The 17,160-nt window shown below is 46.5% G+C and overlaps 1 protein-coding gene across 2 annotated transcripts in view; it reads left to right on the forward strand.

Moving 5' to 3' along the window:
- Positions 1–17,160, forward strand: part of MAP1B (microtubule associated protein 1B) — a 92,890-nt gene that overhangs the window by 27,845 nt on the left and 47,885 nt on the right. Inside the window, exon 1 of one of the 2 annotated variants that reach the window (XM_084801653.1) lies at positions 12,899–13,020. The exons of the other annotated variant lie outside the window; for it this stretch is intronic. The gene's annotated coding sequence lies outside the window, so the exon portion shown is untranslated. Of the gene's footprint in view, positions 1–12,898; positions 13,021–17,160 lie in introns of those variants that run through there. 2 annotated transcript variants of the gene reach the window in all.

Genomic DNA, 17,160 nt, shown 5'->3' on the forward strand with positions numbered 1-17,160 from the left:
GATGTTTCTAAGCAAAGTAAATACTAAAGGCACCTTTACACATCTATCTCGTTACAAAATTTGGAGCCTGGATTACTGTGATTCCTTTAAACAGGTCTCATGTATCTACGTCCAAAATTCACCCTGGATGTGGCTATGATAAAAGTTACTCAGCTTTTTCCTTCCTGTCTGATGTGCCAAAGCCCCTCCTCTCCCTTGCTCAACTTAAAAGGCCTAATGTTTGAATGAGGTCAAAGGTCTGCAGTCATGGGATTCATGTGAGCATCCAGAATGTCATAAAAGCCTCCAATCAGCTACAAGCTCATCTTCGGTACCTACTATGAAAATAATTGGCATGGAAAAAGCACCAATACACATAACTATGGCACATGAGTAGTTACCAACTGTTCTGGTGTTTGCCAGCAGATGGCATGACCTAAGTCTTATTGCCATACAATTAAAAGAAATTCTGAACGTATTTGCCCCAAATTTTATAGCCAAAAATTTAATATCGTTGTTTTATAAAGAACTCTCGCAAATAATTAAATAAAAACCTTAAAATGGGCGGGCATATGGTATGAACATTCAATTTATATACACGTAAGAGACTGATAGAGAGAGAGGCACATGCACCCCAAGTACCCAGTACATCTCTGAGAAACACACACCCTCTATAGGTGAAGCAATATGCGTGAAAGCAAGAAGATGCAGTCTTGCCTGCGAACCACATGGCTTTGGGGATAGTGCTGCCCAGTGCTGGCACAGAGCACAAGCCCAGCTCCTCCTGTTCTGCGACTGGATACAAACGGCCATTCCGAAATGGGGATTTCAGTAAAAAATAAGTTCGTTAAAAAAAACAAACAAACAGGCATTTATTCTATTGAAATGAGCAGAGGTGTGCATGAAATTAGGTAAAAATGACTTGCTGTCTTATTATTTATATGTGTGAAAAACTCAAAAATAAGCTGCAGCCATAGGATTCATGTGTACTTGAATCGCCAGTAGTGAATGACAGATACACACACACACACACACACACACACACACACACACACACACAATTAATGACAATTAACGAAGAGGACGCAGTATTCAGCCTTACATTACAAATCTTGTGTCACATGGTGGTTGTGAGTAAAAGGGCAAACTTCATGAAGGTCCTTTACAGTTTAATCTTAATTTAGTACCAAAACTATGTTTGTCTTTGCAAAATGCACCCAGATTTTAACTCAGGTTATCATCAGGATGTTTGCACCTGCGTCTTCTCTGTACCCTGCACGTTTTATGCAGTAGTCACGTGTTACTTTACAACCAGGAAAAGGCATAAGCATTTTTAAAAGGGATAAGCCCAGTGTTTGAGGCATGAATCACTCCCCACTTTGTTTTTCTCGTGGAAACGAGGTTCAGTAGTAAGCCCCATCGAGCGCATTTGAGTCAGAGGCTGAAAAAGTCTTCAGACCCTCGAACCTCAGAAACCTCAGACTCTTGTAATGACACAGCACAAAAAGCCACGATGTCAGTCTGAGTTAAGGAGGGTGGAGCAGATGCGTAGAACAGCCGTGAGAGAAGAAAATGGACTCTGAGATCCAGTCCCCTTGGGACTGTGTGACCTCTTTACTGAATCTGTATCCAAGTGGAGGCGGGTGCTGGGTCTGGCACCGAGGAGCCCACATTCCCACTCAGGCGGCTTGCAGGTACAGCTTGTACTTGTTCTTGAACCCATGGAGTGTTGGATTATTATTCCCGTTCGGAATTTGGCATCTGGTACAGTTAGAAACAAGACCAGCTCTGACAGTGAAGTGTGATTCTGAAGGTGACTGGCCAGTGCTGAGACGGATGGGCTCCTCCCATCACGCTCTTGGATCCAGTGTGTTTAAGGGCATGCCGTGGTCTCCCTTCCTCTCTCCCTTCCTCCCTCCTTCCCTCCCTTCCTCCCTCCCTCCCTCTTTCCCTCTCTCCCTCCCTCCCTCCCCCTCCTTCTCTCTCCTTCCCTCCCTTCCTTCCCTCCCTCTCTCCCTCCTCCACCCGTCCCTCTGAGCCCATGCAGTTCTAGCCGACCTGGAATTGAATATGAAATCCAGGGATGATGCTTCCAGGGCACTGGAATGGCAGGAGCACTGAGACTGAAAGTGTGCTCCATCCCACCTAATGGCCCAGCCATTTTTGATTAATAAAACACCAGAACCTAAGTCCTTGCGGAGGACTACAGTTGACAGTACGAGACAGTTTAGTTCTCTCTTGGGGAATCACAGGAATATGGCCAAGCTTATGTGTTGTGTGCTTTAACCTTTTTTTTTTTTTTGGTAGAGATCAGGCTAATTTGCATCTCATCCCCGGTGGAGGTGTTTTCAGGTAGCAGACCTTCTGTAGCTTGTCTATAAGTAGGTCTCTGTTCAGGGGGATCTTGTTTTTTTATGGTTTCTTTTTTAACCTTAAAGACAAACATTCAGGAGCCAGACGGTGGTGGTGCACACCTTTAATCCCAGCACTCAGGAGGCAGAAGCAGTCAGATCTCTGAGTTCGAGGCCAGCCTGGTCTGTAGAGCGAGTTCCAGGACAGTCAGGGCTACACAAACATGCAGAAATATATAAGACTGTCTTATAAACTTTTTACCTTGAGCCCAATATACAAAACATATGATGATTCACACTTATATAAATTAAGGCAGAGGACTACCGAACCATTAACAGTATCTAGTCCTGCCATCTGTAATGCATTATGTTATTTGCATTTAATTTATTTTAGCTGTTAGAATTACTGTAATTTTGATTCACTGGTTCTATTCATGCTATGCTAAAGTATTGTAGTACTCATTTTGAAATATACCTGCATCCAGCTTTTGGAAAATATTATCAGGGTGGAGAGAGAGAGAGAGAGAGGGAGGGAGAGAGAGAGAGAGAGAGAGAGAGAGAGAGAGAGAGAGAGAGAGAGAGAGGGAGAGAGAAAGGGAGCCTATATATCAGGACAACCTTTAAACAGTACTTCCATGTTCTGGAAGTCACAAAGAGGCATCAGATGAAGTGTGCCAAGGATGTTGAACATGGCAGGCTGCTGGGCACCTGCAGTTCCCCCGGGGTAGCTGTTGTGGGAGCAGCTGTTCAGGTGGCTGACAGAAACTGCGTTCCTCCCTCCACGCAGGGCTTTCTGCCTGGAGTTAACTTACTTACTGACTACCCGTTGTTCACAGTGACTCCCACACTGTCACTGGGATTGACTTGGAAAAGGAAAGTCCAAGATGGACCCTTAAAACAAATCCACAACCTCTTAGATCTTAGCTTTTTTCCCCCCATGTGGCTAAAGTTAATGGTGATTTCCTTCCTCTGCATGGGGTGGAGGTGGTGGTGGTGATGGTCTCTGTGGGGGTGTGGGGATTATATAATTGCTTCCAGAAGCATAATTTCACCTTCTTTTAGAAGCATCAGTATTATTGACTCTATCTTTTTTGGTACTGAGCATTGAATATGAAGCTTTATGAATGCCAAGCAAATGTTCTATCCCTAATCCCTCTTAACACATTCTTTCTATATTTTTTGCCCTCTTTTTTGTTTTTGGATGTTTGCAAGTCACACACACACACACACACACACACACACACACACACACACGTTGTGTTTTGTGACACTGCATTTTATCTGGTTCAGTGGGGGGGGGGGGAATGCAGTTTTACTTCAGAGGTCTTTTTTTGTCTTTTCTGTTAATTGCTGTGACTGCTGAGCAATGGTTAACGTGGCTCCAGAAAGAAAGTGGCTGTTGGTCCTTGAGCGGGACTTGGTGGCTCTAAGCCTTTCATCTCTTCAGCAGGATTGTAGTGGCCTCAGTTAGGCAAGAGGCATGGCTTCAGAGCCACCACTCAAGGTCCGTTCGGACAGCCACCCCCAGCCTCTGGCCTCAGGAGTTCTTTGGAAATCATAAACATTACCCAGGGAAGGGAAGCAGCAAGCGACCTTTTCTGCTCCTGATGTTGTGGCTCTGAAAGACCAGACCCGGTCCTACATGAGCCATCAAGTCTGTCCCCATGTCACACTCAGAGAGTCTGAGCAGGCTTCACTCAGAAAGACCTCCTCCAAGAAGTGCTCAGAATCCATCTATTTTGAAATGCCTTATATGGCAAGGTTCTGAGGCTATTTTTGTTTCTGGTTTGTAAGAAGATTATGTTTTTTTAAAAAAAGAAAGAAAGAAAAGCCTAAGGCAGTGGGTGTTGTGTTACTAAGAGGCTTAAAGAAGAAATTACTGTCCAGCCCCTCCTATTCTAGTTCTGCACTAAGGTGGCAGCTTTCCATCCATCCATCTGCAGCTTTGGGCTGACCTTCCTCTGTGCCTCTTGCCTCTGTATCAAGAACCCTCAGTGAGGGACCTTCATGCCCCTATCTCCGGCATAGCCCTGTAGTGATCCTGCAAAGCTGGGGTGCCTTGATACGTGCTTCTGTAATGACTACTTTTTGTTATTTCTGGAGCTCAGCCCCGCCCCGCCCTGCCCCCAGTCCTAAATCCTAAAATGCTGACTCGAGGCAAAGCAAAGGAGACCCTACCCAGGGACAGGCTGGTTGGTGGTCCTCCCCACCTTGGCTCTGTGCCCAGCTCTAGTGTGTGGAGTGATGGCCATGTGGCAGCAGCAGTGAACAGCTCTGCCTGCATGACCCTGTGACCCTTCCACTTTGCCTAAGAGGTAGGAAACAAATGTAAAAAAAAAAAAAGATAAACTGGGGCTATTATTAAGATGTCTTAGCAGGGAAAGGCACCTGCTACCAAGCCTGATGATGTGAGTTCACTCCCAGGGCCCACATATGGGAATGAGAGAACTTATTTCTGCAAGTTGTCCTCTGATCTCCACACATGTGCCATGACATACATACTCCCTGTCAGCAAGTGTGTGTGCCCGTGCCCGTGTGTGTGTGTGTGTGTGTGTGTGTGTGTGTGTGTGTGTGTGTGTGTTATTTTAGGGGGCTGGAGCGAAGAAGGCTGAGGGATTAGGAGGAGCACTGGCTGTTCTTCCTAAGGACCTTGGCTCCCATCATCTACACAGTAGCTCATAAGCACCTGTCCCTCCAGTTCCAGGGGCTCTGATGCCCACTTCCGGCCTCTGTAAACACTAGGCATGCATGTGAAACATGGAGATACATGCAGACAGAACTCTCTCTCTCTCTCTCTCTCTCTCTCTCTCTCTCTCTCTCTCTCTCTCTCACACACACACACACACACACACACACACTCACTCACACACACACACCCAAAATTTTTAAAATATTTTTTAAAAACCCAAATTTTTAAATGCAATTTAAAGATACTATGAATAAAGAGGTAAACTAAGCTTGGTACAGGCTGTGGAAGGAAAGCATCAAAGAGCAGTGTGGAGCTGCTATGGACCATCTGATACGGAATGCAGTTAACACTGAGACATTTTAGAGACAGGGTCTAGATGCATAGCCCAGGTTGTCTGTAGACCCCTTATATAACCCAGGCCAGCCTCAAACTCATGGCAATCCTCCGGCCTCTGCCTCCTGAAGTGCTGGGGGCTACAAGCATGCTCCAATGCAGCCAGCTGCCTATTTTCTTTCTTACTAGATGGCAGGGTCGCTAGGCATGGAGTTTGTAAGTGACATGAAGAAAATTTATAATCATTCTAAGTCTCACTTCCTGGCTCTCTCAGCAGAAATAAGGTTTTTTCTAAGATGAAATCCAGAGTGGAGCATGGATTGCTGTGGTTTGATAGATTCAAATGCTAATAGATGATCCTTGGTTTCATTCTTAGAGCATGTGTGGAGTGCCTATAGGAATATACCAACATTGACTGATAGCTAATCAGTATGATTTGATTGGTATCCCCACCCCACCCCCAAGAAAGTGAAAGTTCAGTCTCAAGAATTTATTAATAGAGGAATATGCTGCCCTGTAGAGATGTCAGGTATAAGGGAATGTTTAGTATAGTGGGAGGCAGAGACAAGAGCACTGCCCTTTCAGGAGAGTGAGTGAGGCAGCCTTGTGACACTCCGCTCAGCACCTTGCACTGAAGCCAGCCTTTCAATAACCAACCCTAAGTCGTCTTTACGAAATACTATGACCACCGGATGATGCCACTACACCACTGGAAGACCTGCTGGCTTGCCACCAGATGGAATGATCTCAGCACTGGGTCTTCAACTCATTTGCCTTTTGGAAACAGCCTTCTTGGCGTCTCCTGGCAATGATGCCACAAAGGTGTCTTTCTGAACGTCCTCCACACATCCCCAAGCTGCCATAACAAAATGTCACAAGCCAGGTGGCTTACAAGAACAGGGAGTCCTTGTCTCGGGTTCTGGAGGCTGAAAGTGCAAGAAACAAGCAGTGAGGGTGCTTCCTTCCAGGGCTCTGAGGGAAACTGTTCTTGAGCTCTTATGGCCGAGACTCGTTGCTATAGTCCGTCCAGAGCAGTGGTTCTCAACTCTCCTAATGCTGTGACCCTTTAAAACAGTTGTTCACGTTGTGGTGACCCCCCCAACCATAAAATTATTTTCATTGCTACTTTCTAACTGTAATTTTGCCACTGTTATGAATCATTACGTAAATATCGGTGTCTTCTGATGGCCTTTTGAGGGTCACGGTCCACAGGTTGAGAAACACCGTTCTAGTACCTGCCTCAAATCCCATATGCCATATGCCAGCCTCTCGCTGTGTCTGCCTGGTCTCTCCTATTTTTTTTTTTAAAGACTTATTTTTATCTATAAGAGTATGTGTGCATCTGTGTGAGTGGATATGGAGGGAGGAGGTGCCTATAGAATCCGGAAGAGGATGTCAGACCTCCCATAGCTGTGATTGGCAGGTGTAGGCTGCCCTATGAGGGTTCTGGGTACTGAACTCAGATCCTCTGGAAGAGCAGGAAGCTCTCTTAATCACCAAGCCTTCTCTCAAGTTCCTTTTTTCCCCTTCGCATAAGCACACCGGCCATTGTCTCGTATGATCTTCTACTTTGAGCAGAGGTCATATGTTGAAGATTTGGGGAACGGCTAGCCAGTTCAGTGTGCTTCCCTTCTATGGCCCTCTGCTGAGGCCGCTGTGGATCACAAAACCCAGCCGCTGACTCAGCTCCTTAGGACTCCTGACTAAAGAAGCAGAAAAGAAAGCTTGACTTGAGCTCAGTATTGAGCTGTGATGGGTGGGGTGGGGTGGGGGGTGGGGTCTCGCTGGCGTGAAGTCCTTGAACGTCACATGCGTTGGCTGAATGGGTTCTACTCCGGCCTGCTCCAAGCCTTCACCCTGGCATGGTGCTTTGTAACTCAATTCTAAACCTAGTTTCTTGATCTGAGGCAGCCAGAAAAAAAAAAAAAGAGCTTTTTGGTACACTTCTGAGTATTAGGCTTGGTCCTTTCACATGGAGGGTTCGTGGGTGCCAGGGAGAATTTGAGCCATGTGATGCTCTGGGAGGTGGTCTGGGCCCTGACTGGGCTGTGTGGGAGGGGCGCTAGAATAGATCCCTTCTTCTGGGTAGGACACAGATCCCTGTCTTCTCTTGCTATCGGAGCTGCTGGAGACTGTCGATGCTTGTGTGTGGTGCTGAAGGGCCTGCCCCTGCCTATCTCTGATGCTTTCTGTGAATTATATTCTGTTTGGGTAAAAGTCCTTCTCAGTACAGCTGTGGGGGGCACTGTTTGGCACAAACTCCCTTCTTAGTTCTATTTATTAGTGGTTTTTGTGTTTTTGTTTTTTTTTTGAGAATTGCTTTGTGCAGACTAAGCTCCAAGTCTGTTTCAGGGGTGATATTGGCCTCTAAAGAAAGCCATAGAAACTCCAGTGGGAAATGTTTACCAACGCCCCCCCCCACCCCCCCCCCACCCCCGCCGTATGAAATTATAGAAAGGTCTCAGGGAGTTGATCTGTCTAGCATTGACTTCTGTATTTCTTTGCTGAAAGAAAATACTAAGCATTGGCGGAGCACAAAGAGAATGATATCAAACACTGAATGATTTTAATCTTTGGCTTCCGCCTACGTACTAAAAAAAAAAAAAAAGAAAGGCCCCATTCTCATTGTCATGCACCTGTCATGACTCTGAATGAGGTCTTTTTCTCTCTTGACGGATGGTGGTCTTAAGAGCTTGCTGCTTTTCATTAGCGCCGTGGCGGTGCTAATGTGCTGTCATTCCAAAAAAGCATAATACACAAATCAGTGTAATTATTCAGTGTTTGCACAATCAGCAAGATTTTGAAGGGAAATGTTGCACAACTCAGAAGTGGCCTCATGTCACTTGACAATATTCCATTCAGACTCCAGGCGTCTCGTCTCTGAGGAGCAGGGCAGTACCAGTGATGGCTGTAGGCAGTGACGGTGGGAAATTGCCTGATCCTGAGTCATTCGCTAATTAGGGGGATGCCTGGTGGTCCCCGAAGAGACTCTTGCTCTAGATCTTGGATTACATCCATCCGTTTCTTCTGTTTCAGAAATGTCATCAATTTATTATGCATGAGGTTCCTCCTGGTCCAGTGCTGAGCCACAAAACACATCCCTCAAGCTACATTCAGGAGTCTAAGGGAGACCTCAAAATGGCATGTAGGAGAGGAGTCCTCAGAACGCCTAAAATTGGTGCCTTGAGAAGAGCTCCCTGCACTCGATCCATAGCTGTATTTCTCAGAGTCTCTGTCACAAAAGAGCACTTTGTTCCTTTGAGCTACCGGAGCTTTGGGGTGCCCGTTGTGAGGAGGGAGAGCGAATTCTTCATTAGCTCATTTAAATCAATTTCATTCAGCCCAGCATGATAATCGAATCAGAAACCCGTCCCAAATAGTGCCCCGGGGCAGGAGCGCACAGCCACCCAGCTTACCTAATTTGAAGTAGATTGCCTTTTTCATTAAATCTAAAAATAATCTCAGGCAGGCCATCCTTCTAGGGATTTCTGGGAGGGGATCCCATTCTGGGGAAGAGACGGTGTCTTTTCTCTGATAGTCCTGGCACTGTGAAGTCTTATTTTCCCCTCTGTTCTGTGAAGCTTCCAGCCTTCATAAGAGCTTTGGGATTTTTGTCTTCTTTTTGCCTTGTCATCACATGGAACCCAGGGTGGGCCGCGGTTCCCAGTCCTCCTCCCTGCCTCGGGCCCCTCTAGTGCTGGGATTAGAAGCCTATGCTACCACCTTCAGCGTTTTGAGTATTTTTTTCTTTAGAGAGGCTCTCATGTAGCTCCAGTCTGGCCTGGAACTTACTATGTGGCCAGGGATGACCTCGAACTCCTGCTCCCCAACACCACCACCTCTGTTTCCGGATTACTGATGTGAGCCACTACATCCACTTGATCAGTGCTGAGTGTGTCAGAGCCAGGCCGTGCTAATCAAGCGCGCTCTATCCGAACTGCGTCCTCAGCCCTGATTGCCGAGAGCTAGAACCAAATTTCCGTGACTGTCACCAAGTACTCACAGGTGTGGGCGTGTTTGACCGATGAAACTAAAGGACAGAGTGTTCAAGTGGCAGGTCCAAGGTCACACAATCGAGAAGTGCAGAGATGAAGTTTAGACTCTGGAGAGCTTAACTCCAAAAACCCCTCGGATCCCTCTGGCAAGATCACATCTGTAATCCCAACCCCAACACTGAGAGGCCAAGGCAGGAGGATTGAGGATTGCCTCAAGTTCAAGGCCAGCCTGGGCTACATACAGTTTGAGTCCCCACCTCAACACCCCCTCCCCACCCCACCCACCCACCTCCCCCCCACCTGCAACTCCAAGCTTATAACCAAGCTGCAACTATTCCTGTTGGTAAGAAAGCTACATTGGAAGGCCTCGCGTTGTCAGTGGCCTACCATCTCACCTGTGCCTCATTCTCTGTACTCCAGTGGCCCATCTTCCAGGAACTACAACTCCCAGAATGAGTCATTTTTATCAATTACTCAAAGACAGGAAGGGGGGAATGGGCTGGGAACGACCAGCAAGCTCTTGGCAGGACCCTGAAGGCCAAAGGACCAGTCTGGTAGAGGACACTGGCGGCCTGTACCCACTCTATCCTCTAGACAACTGTCTGTCCCCGCCCACTCTTTCCTCCTACCACAGGTGGAAGACTAGGGGTGTGGTCTGGTGGCCAGGTGGGAAGGGAGGGCTTAGACGCCATGTCAGAGGGGAAAGTCTGGGAACTATCCCATGGCTTGGAGCTGGGACCGCTGCCTGGAAAGCCTGCTGATGACAGGATGGATACACCAGAGGATGCGCCTGCTTGCTGCTGTCATCTCTGATAGTCACATGCTGGAGACAAAGCCCCTAGCCAGCTCAAGTTAAAAAGCTAGCGTGAGACTCCTGGTGTCTGCAGAGCAGAGTTCAGTTTTAGAGTTCAGAACTTTCTTTCCTTACAGAGGAGGGGAAAACACCCAAATTAGGGGACCCATAAGTTTACTAAAATGAGAGACCAGTTGGCTATAAAGGTGCCATTTGTAGCAAAGATGGTATTAACACCATTTATAATAAAGACTCCACATTAACTCACTATAAACTGTAGAGTAGTTAAAGGAAAAGGAGAATTTTTAAATGGGAATGTTATTCAAGTTCATATTTCATAAAACTTCCTAATTCATTGAAAACAAAAAACAAAACAAAAAAAAAATGCTTCAGAACCTTATCCCATGGGATTTCCCAATTCACTCTAAGGCTACATGGCACACTAAAATTCTTGCTCTTTCCTGTCTCCCAGGGGCTTAGGAGACAGTCCCCCAAGAGTTGAGGCTGCCAGGACCTGCTGTAGGGCATGCACAGGGAGGTCTTTATTAACCATGTCCAAGATGATACCCCACTTGTTTTGATTAAAAAAATAAAATCAACAGCAGAACATGCCGGGCATGGTGGCGCATGTCTTTAATTCGAGCACTTGGGAGACAGAGGCAGATGGATCACTGTGAGTTCAAGGACAGCCTGGTCTACAAAGTGAGTCCAGGACAGCCAAGGCTACACACAGAAACCCTGTCTCGAAAAACAAAACAAAAAAATCAACAGCAGAACACCTAGGATAGCTCAAGCATTTATCAGAACCGTGTGGCAGGATGAAGGGGCTGTCAGCAGTGTAAGAGCACAGAGTCTCTGTGGCAGCATGAGGACCAGAAATGTGCATTTGTAACAGGCTCACCACACTGTTCTCACTACCAGCCAATTTTCTGGTTTAAGTCCTAAGCATCACTGTTGCTTCAAGCCACCTTGAGTGCTGGGGATGCACCTGTAAGATGCTGAGATGAGAGTAAAAACAAAGGCAAGTAGGAGGATGTGCAGTGACGGAGAAAAGGTTCTGGTGAGCAGTATGTAAAAGACAGTATGCCCAGGTGCAGTCAGGAGGCAGAGGGCTGCCAGTCCACCCAGCTGTCAAGTCCAGATGGGACCAGTTAGAACCGGTACTTGAGGGTGCTCCCCTTGTTCTACCTCAGCTAAGAACTCTATCTTCAGGAGCCCTCCTTTTGTCAGGCTTTCTCCCAGGCTCCCACATACTCTGTGTGCCCATCTGATTATTGCGTCACCCCTCACTGGGACGGAGGCTGAGTCTAATTCGCCATCAGCATTCACCACAGAGCCGGGCGCTTAGCTCATTACGCTTTGTCTTTTGGTTGAATGCTCAGGAAACCCCAGCATTGTTTTTGTTTGTGTGTGTGTGTTTGTTTGTTTGTTCTCTCTGGATTTCACAAAGCTACAAGGCTGAGAATGTAGTGGACTGCTGAGGTCCTGAGAACCACTGGTCCCTCAAAAGTAACTCGGAAAGAAATGTTCTGTTTTTAAGCAACCAATTTATCCCCTGCTTGGGGGGAAAAAAGATATAGTATTTAAGCCTGTTGAGAGCTTGGAGGTGCGGTATGTGAAAATATCAGATTTTTCCCTTTTCTGAAATAGCCATTTGTTTTTGTGGCCTGTCCTTGGTGTCTGTCTGGAGAGCCCCCAAGTTTTACTGGGCGTGGTTGGTGATTCTTTGCCAAGACTGTTATCTAATCAGCGAGACTCTGGTCCAGGGTCCTAAGATGGGAAAACTCGGTTTTCCACAGTCTTCTGGTTCAGTGGGCTGCATGTGTCCTCCTGAGGACTTTGGAACCCTGGAGCCAGAGGGATGGATGTTTGATTGGACTGGAAAATGGGGTGGGGGAGGGGCCAGGGGTGAGCGCAGTGGGGACGATTCATTTTCCTCCATGGTTCCTTACGCGTTGTAGATCAAGCAGGAAGTGAGACGTGATTCAAGGACAAACTGAAATTTATCCCTGGGAGCTTACCTCTTCAAGTTTGGCTTTTCTTCCTAAATAGTGATGTAACCTCTTAATCCTACTAAATATTAAGTTTTAGGGTTGGTTTCAGAATTTGACTCCGTGTGTGTGTGTGTGTGTGTGTGTGTGTGTGTGTGTCAGTGTCTCATGTTTCACTTTCCATAGTGTGTTACTTTTCACTTTCCACAATGAGAGCTGGGTCTAGGCCCTTTGCATCTTTTACATATCTAGCTTTTCAACTAGTCTCTTGAAATTGAACTGAAACTTACTTACTCCCTGTTAGTTTTGACCAAAATGCATGCTGCCTTGGTGTGAGTGTAAGCGGGGTTGTCTTGTGTAGGACAACATCATGGTTGCCTAGGACTCTGTGGCTCTTTTTGTTCTTATTACATATTAGTTACTGATGCAAGATTCATTCAGTGTTGCCACACCATTATTACTAAAAACAACTTTTAGTTCATTCTTTTGTTATTTAACCTTTTCTCTGGTGATGATATAGTTGACTTGAAGTTGTCACTGTCTACGAGCTGACATGGCCGCACACCTTGTGGAATGGCATGTCCTGCCTGTTTACCAGTGAGAGGTACCTGAAGCCCAGAGAAAAGTAGACCCAGGGTGGCTTTATCCCTGCAGCCCTGTCTGTGGTAATCATGTGGCGTCACACGTCTGTGAGTCTTACCTGTGTGACAGTTGGCTCTGGGCTAGGTCAGGAGTGGAGTGGAGCTTGCTGCTAGGCTACAGAGAAGTCATTCACCGGAGAAGTGGCAAGAAGAAATCAGGCCCAGAAAATGTGGGTCTCCACTGTGTGAAAACTGCCTTTGTGGAGAAGTGGGGGACCTGACCAAAGATGGGTACTGACTGCTCCTGGGTAAGTGACCACGTTCCCTGACAGCTGTCTCTTCATTTATGACATCTGAACTGTTCACAGTGGGCATACATGAAGGTTAAAAGAGTTTAAAGGGTTTAAAGGGAACTTCTTAGCTGTGAGGCTGAAATAAATAAGATAGCAAACTGGCAGTGCTAAATGTGTGAAACTGAGGTCTCTGTGGGTTTTATAAGTCCCACCCCACTTTGTGCTATTATTATTAATAATATTTTAATTTTATTTAGATATTAAGTAACAACCAGTATATGACTGTGTAACTGATCACTTTTGATACTTCAGATGAACTTTTTTTTTTAAGTTTTGTTTTTGAGTAAGTTTACGCTCAAGACAGTTGCAATGACAATGCAGATTTTGTATCCTCAACTCTCTCCTTTTCCCCACCCTTGCTGCTTTTTTGTTAAAACAAAGAAATCAACACTCGTGGGATGTTATTAAAGTACGGATTTCTCCAGCTTTGCCCGTGAAATTTTCTTAGGCTTTTGCAGGGTCCCAAATGACATTTAGGAGACGGCTCTTAAAGGTACAAACCAAGACACGATGTGTGTCAAGCACTCTGGGCCCGACTGCCGTATCTACATAAAGACTATGTGGTTTTCCTCTGGGAGTGGAGCCACTGATGAATGACGCAATCGTCCTCTTGAGTCTGGGAACAGTACTCCTTCTACAAGCCCAAGGCGCTCAACCTGTCTCTCTCCTTTCTTACTCTTGAGCATTATGTTGGCCAGCAGCAGGTCTGTAAAGGAAAAGTTTCTAACTTTCATGTAGAAATAGCATTTTGAGTGAAGATAGCATCCATTCACCATATGGCTGTGCCCTTGGAGGTAGGCTAGGCCCGATGCCCCTGTGCCTCACACTTACTCATTTGCAGATCTTGCCCCCCCCATGCCACCCCCCTCCTGCCTTTGGCTTTTCGAGACAGGGTTTCTCTGTGTAGTCTTGAGTGTCCTGGACTTGCTTTGTGGACCAGGCTGGCCTCGAACTCATAGCGATCCGCCTGCTTCTACCTCTTGAGTGCTGGGATTAAAGGCATGTGCCACCATGCCCAGCTCACTTGCAGTGATCTTGTAGATCTTTCGGGAATGGGAAGCAGTAAGATGGTTCCATCTGGGGAGCCACAAGGAAACTAAGGCCATCTGAAGTCTGAGAAGAAAGCTTGTCTAAGGTCCCAGGAGGGAATGTAAGAGAGTAAAACATAGTCAGGAAATTGCACCGTGGATATGTCTGAAGTCTGGCTCTGTGAATGCTGACCAGACTATAGCCAAAGATTTGCTGAGCTACCTCATATTTGCTCTCCATCTGTGTTTGCCGAGTCTTTTTGCACAGATTTGTCTTTCTTTCCTTGCCATTTACAAACATGAGGCAACATGTTAGCTGGGCGCTGTTACCTAGCAACAGGCTGTGTGGCTTGCCTGACCAGAGTTCTCACAGACCAGAGAGCCTGGGAGTGAAAGCACAGATTTGCCAAGCCCATGTCAACCTCCCTGCAGGAAGCTGGTTCACAGATATTCATGGGCCACACTGAAATCGATTAGAATCATTTCCTGGGTCTTGTACAGGTGTGAGGTCTTCTCCTTGGCTAACATTTACCGATAGTTTGGTTCTCCCCCCCCCCCCCCCGCCATTATCTGTGGACACCAAATTCTCGTGATAGTCTTACCCAAAGCAAACCAGTGGCAAGTAGACCCGAGGCCTGCAGTTATTTATAATGACACAGTGGAAAAGGGTTCTGGTGGGACCACACACAGCTGAGTGCTCCCGGGAGGGTACCTGCAGATAAGAGAGAGGGGTCCTCTTCTCTCTCTGTTCCCTGAGTCACTTCTGTTGGCCTTTAGTCAAGGAGATAAAGGGAAGCCCTTCCCCTCTGCCCTGGGACCCCTGGGCTTTGAGTAACAACACAGAACTCCATTCTGAGCTGTGGTCCTTATGCCCAGCACTCACCAGAGACACTTGGCTCTCCCAAAGCCTCACGCTACCATTTTTTTTTTAATGATGCCCAATAAGACAACAGGAGAAAAAAATAACAATACCTTTCCCACATAAGCTGACAAGATGACCTTCGATACATGCTTTTTCAACACTAATAAATAACCCAGCCTGGTGGCTCACACCTGTGATCTCATGCTGGGCTACAGAGGAGACTAACATATACCTCATAATCTCTCGATTTAAAAGAAAAACTTGAAAAATTAAAGCATTCTAACCACAAATCTACAGATTAGAACTTGTATGTGGTTCATCAGCGTGCTTAAAAGCCACTAGTGTATTGAACCAAAGCAAAATCAAAATGCTGTTTGTGTAGAATTTTTTTCGTTACTTTTCCACTTTGCTTCTAACTGGGGAGTTCATTTGCCGCATCTCTGTCTCCTGTTCCCAGCCGCCCCCCCTCCCCCCCCCCCCCGTCTCACCCTTCTGTCACATGCAGGTGCAGTACACACCATCGAATTTCTAGAAATATATATTTAAAGTGTTTTCGTGACCAGAGGGAACACGATTTAGGTCCAAGGGGATTGGGATGGTCCCAGTGCCCATGCGCAATGCCACCCACGCTCAGGGGCTTTCCTCCAAGGGGATGTTAGCCTGACATGTTTTTGGACCGGTTGAGTGTTTTGGTTTTGGTCCTTTTCCAGTGTTGCTGTTAACAGCTTCATCTATTTTTAGACAGACACAGAGGTAGCGTCTCCACAACAAGAAGGGGCATTTTGCTGGGCGGTGGTAGCGCACGCCTTTAATTCCAGCATTCGGGAGGCAGAGGCAGGTGGATCACTGTGAGTTCGAGGCCAGCCTGGTCTACAAAGCGAGTCCAGGACAGTCAAGGCCACACAGAGAAACCCCATTTTGGAAAAACAGAAGAAGAAGAAGAAGAAGAAGAAGAAGAAGAAGAAGAAGAAGAAGAAGAAGAAGAAGAAGAAGAAAAAGAAAAAGAAGAAGAAGAAGAGGCATTTCACAAGTTGTGGTTAATTTGGTCAGTACAGGTGGCCCCAAGTAGGGGGGCCTTGCAGTGGGATAGTGGAAGAATGAAGTTTATCGCTCGGCTGTGACCAGCACCCTGCCCTGCTGAGCTCATGAATTTTGTCAACAAAGGCTTTCCTGAGGAAATAAGCGGGTTTCCAGCCAGATGGTGAAGAGCTCGTGGGATGACACCTCTGGGCTTGGTGATCAGAGCCACTCTAGAGACCAGGCTTAGATGCTTCTGCATGCTCACCGGGGCCTTTCCTCCTCCACCCAGATCTGCCAGCTCTGGGGCCTCCACTAGTCATCCCCTTCCATCTGAGCCACCTTCCCTATGCTGTGAACAAGCCCCCTACCAATAACCCGATGGCTGCGCTTCTGACAGGTGTCTTTTCTTTGGGAAGTTTTCGTCTTGAGAAACCCATGTTGAATTTGTGAGGGATCCCCAGAGAGACAGAACCAGCGAGGGAGATGAAGATACATGTTTATATACTTGTGGGCATATATGAGGGGGCTTTCCTAGGGAAACAGGGTTGCATGATGGCAGAAGCTCAGTTGTTCCACAAAAGCTGGAGACACTGAAGTGATTATGAGTCAATCTCACTCTGAAGACCTCAGAACTAGAGACTCTAACAGTATAGCTCTCACTCCGAGGCAGAAAGTTTAAGAGCCACCTATGCTGTCCCAGAGCTCAAAAGATCTGAAAAGGTCTAGAGAAATGACTCAGTGGTTAAGACTTCTGGCTGCTGTTCTTGAGGATCTGAGTTCGATTCCCAGCATCTACACGGTGGCTCACAACCTTCTATGGTATCAGTGGTAGGGGTTCTGACACCCTCTATAGCAGTGGTTCTCAACTTTCCTAATGCTATGACCCTTTAATACAGCTCCCCAAGTTGTGGTGACCCCCCCCCAAGCATAAAATTATTTCATTGCTACTTTATAACTATAATTTTGTTACTGTTACAAATCATAATGTAAATATTTGTGCTTTCTAATCGTCTTAGGCAATTCCTGGAAAAGGGTTGTTCAATGCCCAAAGGGGTTGTAACCCACAGGTTGAGGACCATCTGCCTTCTGTGGGCACCAGGAATGTATGTGGTTTACAGATATATATTCAGGCAACACACACACACGTAAATAAAATAAAATAGTACAAAATATATTAAAAAAAAA

The sequence above is a fragment of the Acomys minous genome (assembly GCF_964271855.1).
Source record: "Acomys minous genome assembly, chromosome: 11".
In the NCBI taxonomy this organism is placed as follows: Eukaryota; Metazoa; Chordata; class Mammalia; order Rodentia; family Muridae; genus Acomys; species Acomys minous.